The sequence below is a fragment of the Triturus cristatus genome, chromosome 8, assembly GCF_964204655.1.
Source record: "Triturus cristatus chromosome 8, aTriCri1.1, whole genome shotgun sequence".
Taxonomy (NCBI): domain Eukaryota; kingdom Metazoa; phylum Chordata; class Amphibia; order Caudata; family Salamandridae; genus Triturus; species Triturus cristatus.
The window spans coordinates 464537203-464542019 of record NC_140591.1 but is presented as its reverse complement, the minus strand read 5'-3'; positions in this window follow the sequence as shown (position 1 = coordinate 464542019).

Genomic DNA, 4817 nt, shown 5'->3' with positions numbered 1-4817 from the left:
CTGCCGTGCGGCAGGACCCGGGACGGAGCCCGGGGCGGGGAGGCCGCCCTCCCCGGGGCCCCCAGGGGCCAATGAGCCAAGACAGGCCTGGGGAGGCTCCCCAAACACAACGGAACCCCGTCCCGGGCCTTTGGCAGTGCCGCAGGCCGGGGGACAGGGTCCGGGGCCGGAGACCCCGACCCGGGGCCCGGCCGGGCCCCTGGACCCAGCCGGGGCTCCCGGGACAGCAGGCGCAGGGAAAGCCTCCCCGGGCCCTCCGGACCCCGTCCCGGGCACCCTGCTGCGCGGCAGGACCCGGGACGGAGCCCGGGGCGGGGAGGCCGCCCTCCCCGGGGCCCCCAGGGGCCAATGAACCCAGACAGGCCTGGGGAGGCTCCCCGGACACAACGGAACCCCGTCCCAGGCCTTTGGCAGTGCCGCAGGCCGGGGGACGGGGCCCAGGGCCGGAGACCCCGACCCGGGGCCCGGCCAGGCCCCTGGACCCAGCCGGGGCTCCCGGGCCCGCAGGCACAGGGGAAGCCTCCCCGGGCCCTTCGGAGCCCGCCCCGGGCACCCTGCCGCGTGGCAGGACCCCAGACGGAGCCCGGGGTGGGGAGGCCGCCCTCCCCGGGGCCCCCAGGGGCCAATGAGCCCAGACAGGCCTGGGGAGGCTCCCCGGACACAACGGAACCCCGTCCCAGGCCTTTGGCAGTGCCGCAGGCCGGGGGACGGGGCCCAGGGCCGTAGACCCCGACCCGGGGCCCGGCCGGGCCCCTGGACCCAGCCGGGGCTCCCAGGCCCGCAGGCGCAGGGGAAGCCTCCCCGGGCCCTCCGGAGCCCGCCCCGGGCACCCTGCCACGTGGCAGGACCCGGGACGGAGCCCGGGGCGGGGAGGCCCCCCTCCCCGGGGCCCCCAGGGGCCAATGAACCCAGACATGCCTGGGGAGGCTCCCCGGACACAACGGAACCCCGTCCCAGGCATTTGGCAGTGCCGCAGGCCGGGGTATGGGGCCCGGGGCCCGGCTGGGCCCCTGGAGCCAGCCGGGGCTCCCAGGCCCGCAGGCGCAGGGGAAGCCTCCCCGGACCATCCGGACCCCTTGTCCAGGGCACCCTGCCACGCGGCAGTCCCCGGGACAGGACCGGGGCAGCATCCGGGCCCGTCCTGCTGCCGGCTGAGGACCGAGAGGGGTCCCAGAGTACCCTGTCCCTAGTAATCCGGAGGAAGGCTACATAGCGGTAGGGCTCCCGCCTTAACCATGGGCTCGGTGGGCTCTCTGCTTCCCGGGGGCTGGGGGACAGCGGCTGGGACTCGGGCACGGGGAACACCGACGGAGCTCTCGGGCCCGGGCGCCCCGGGGGTGGGACTGCCCGGGACCCGTGGAGCCCGACCCTGGGCACTTTGCCACGCCGCGGGCCGGAGGAGTGAAGCCTGGGAGGATGTTGCCCGGGCGTAGCCCATCTGGTCCCCGGCAAAGAACCGCCAGCCCCGCAGGGGGCTGCCGGCATACCCTGCCCATACTAATCCGGAGGAAGGCTACCCACCTTTCTTGTAACCCTCGCGCTCCGAGTGACGGAGGGGACCCTAGGCGCGGATGCGCCCGGCCTCCTGGAGCCCTGGCTGGGATCCGCGAGGCGGATGGACCCTCATCGGGACTTCCAGGCTGGCCCGGCCATCTGGTCGCCCTATTGGAAAGCATTGCGCGCGACCAGATGGCCGAGGGGAGAGGTGCAACCAGATGGACGGGACTGACAGGACTCCCATCTGTCCAACCCGAGCCTTCGCGCTAGGGTTCCCGCCTGCCCACACAGGGCTCCGTGGCTGCAGGGCTCCGGGGCTGCAGGGCTCCAGGGCTGCAGGGCTCTGGGCCTGCAGGGCTCCGGGGCTGCAGGGCTCCGGGCCTGCAAGGCTCCGGGCCTGCAGGGCTCCAGGGCTCCGGGCTGAAGGGCTCCAGGGCTGCAGGGCTGCAGGGCTTTGGGGCTGCAGGCCTCAGTGGCTGCAGGGCTCCGGGGCTGCAGGGCTCCGGGCCTGCAGGGCTCCGGGGCTGCAGGGCTCCGGGGCTGCAGGGCTCCGGGCCTGCAGGGCTCCAGGGCTCCGGGCTGAAGGGCTCCAGGGCTGCAGGGCTTTGGGGCTGCAGGCCTCGGTGGACGCCCGGGGGACCCATGGAGCCCGTCCTGGGCACTTTGCCTCGCCGCGGGCTGGAGGAGGAAGCACCCGACACCCCGGGGAAGTGACGTCCGCTTGGCCCATCTGGTCCCCGCCTGAGAACCGCAATCCCCAGGAGGGGTGTCCCGGCATACCCTGCCCCTACTAATCCGGAGGAAGGCTACCCACCTTTCTTGTAACCCTCGCGCTCCGAGTGACGGAGGGGACCCTAGGCGCGGATGCGCCCGGCCTCCTGGAGCCCTGGCTGGGATCCGCGAGGCGGATGGACCCTCATCGGGACTTCCAGGCTGGCCCGGCCATCTGGTCGCCCTATTGGAAAGCATTGCGCGCGACCAGATGGCCGAGGGGAGAGGTGCAACCAGATGGACGGGACTGACAGGACTCCCATCTGTCCAACCCCGAGCCTTCGCGCTAGGGTTCCTGCCTGCCCACGCAGGGCTCCGTGGCTGCAGGGCTCCGGGGCTGCAGGGCTGCAGGGCTCTGGGCCTGCAGGGCTCCGGGGCTGCAGGGCTCCGGGCCTGCAGGGCTCCGGGCCTGCAGGGCTCCAGGGCTCCGGGCTGAAGGGCTCCAGGGCTGCAGGGCTTTGGGGCTGCAGGCCTCAGTGGCTGCAGGGCTCCGGGCCTGCAGGGCTCCGGGGCTGCAGGGCTCCGGGGCTGCAGGGCTCCGGGCCTGCAGGGCTCCAGGGCTCCGGGCTGAAGGGCTCCAGGGCTGCAGGGCTTTGGGGCTGCAGGCCTCGGTGGACGCCCGGGGGACCCATGGAGCCCGTCCTGGGCACTTTGCCTCGCCGCGGGCTGGAGGAGGGAGCACCCGACGCCCCGGGGAAGTGTCGTCCGGGCTTGGCCCATTTGGTCCCCGCCTGAGAACCGCAATCCCCAGGAGGGGTGTCCCGGCATACCCTGCCCCTACTAATCCGGAGGAAGGCTACCCACCTTTCTTGTAACCCTCGCGCTCCGAGTGACGGAGGAGACCCTAGGCGCGGACGCGCCCGACCTCCTGGAGCCCTGGCTGGGATCCGCGAGGCGAATGGACCCTCATCGGGACTTCCAGGCTGGCCCGGCCATCTGGTCGCCCTATTGGAAAGCATTGCGCGCGACCAGATGGCCGAGGGAAAGGTGCGACCAGATGGCCGGGACCGAAAGGACTCCCAGCTGCCCACACCGAGCCATAGCGGTAGGGCTCCTGCCTGCCCTTGCAGGGCTCCGGGGCTCTGCACCAGGGTCCCTTGTCCCGGGCAGATGGACACTTGGCAGGCCGCAGGACGTGGGATCCCAGACCCTGACCAAACATCAGGAGGCCCGTGGCCGGTCCCTGCTTCTCAACGCAGCCAGGCCGGGGAGATAGGGGAGCCTGCCCAAGCACGAGGGACCCCAGTCCCGGGCACACGGTCCCTCAGGTTGTGCGCTCGTTTTCAACAATTTTTTTTTCAAAATTCCGCGAAGAGGCATTCCGCAAATTCCGCCCAGCCCTACTGTCAATGAGGTAAATCAGGGATGACCGAGGTGAGGCAGGTACAACTGAGGCTGAGATGCATTGACGAAAGTTTGACAACAGGGTCCACCCCATCGGCCTATCCCGGGTAGCATGAGGCTACCACCGTAAAGAGGAAAAACAAAAGGAGGAAAAACAAAAGGTGATTTTCCTGACGAGTCTGTGGATTGTAAGTACAAATCACAAACACCATCCTTGCATGCCATAGTGTGCATGCTCGTCTTTTTCTTTTTGATCCTGACGAAAGTCATTTTAACCCTGAAAGGCATAATTTGAAGATGGCTGAAACATGTAGACCGCACTGAGGATAAGTGAGATCAACTTAACATTCCACTTCTATCCCCCACTGTTTTTAACATTGACCAAGACTTCACTCATTAAAAATGGTATGTTCATTGACAGGAATTCTTGAGCCTATTTTAAAACTGCCCCTTTCACTAACTAACTCACAATCACTGTTTTCCCCTAAAAAGAAAAACTGCTGCGCTGTAATCAGGCTTCACAGCACACCCTGGAAGCACTGGGCGAGGGTTCTTTTAAAACACCCTGTGTGTTCCAATGCAGTGCACCAAATAAACAATGAGAAAGTGGTCATAGTAACAGTAGCTAATGAAATAGGAGACTCGTTCTCATTTTGTTATTATATGTAAATAAGGCTATATATATATTTTGTTCCCTTTCTCTCTTTATGAATGGCTCTATAGCTTAGCCAGTCTAATTTTGACTCACCCTGTTTGCCTCATTGACAGCCACATGAGTACTGGGAAAAATTCTGCGATATATATATATTCACTGAAAAAACCATAGGTTTCAGGGGCCTTCTAGTTAGCTGGACATTTCCCTCGTACAAAACCCTAGAAATTCCCCTGTTATAGTTAGTTCAGCTAACTATAACTCGCGCCCCCGCAATGCACTGCTGATGACGTCACATATTACATCACTCATGACATGGTCAGTGACATCACTGATGAGATCACTGATGACATCTCAAATGACATCACTGATGACATCATCCAGTGAATGTGTGTTTTTCTGAAAATTAAATATGTTTAATATATATAGGGAAAGGCCTGTTGAAGAATGAGTGGGTGTACAAGTGTGTGAATGGATGATTTTCTAGGTGCGTAACTGACTCTATAAGTGAGTCATTAAATGTATCTTACTGCAGACTAGTGACTAAAGTGTG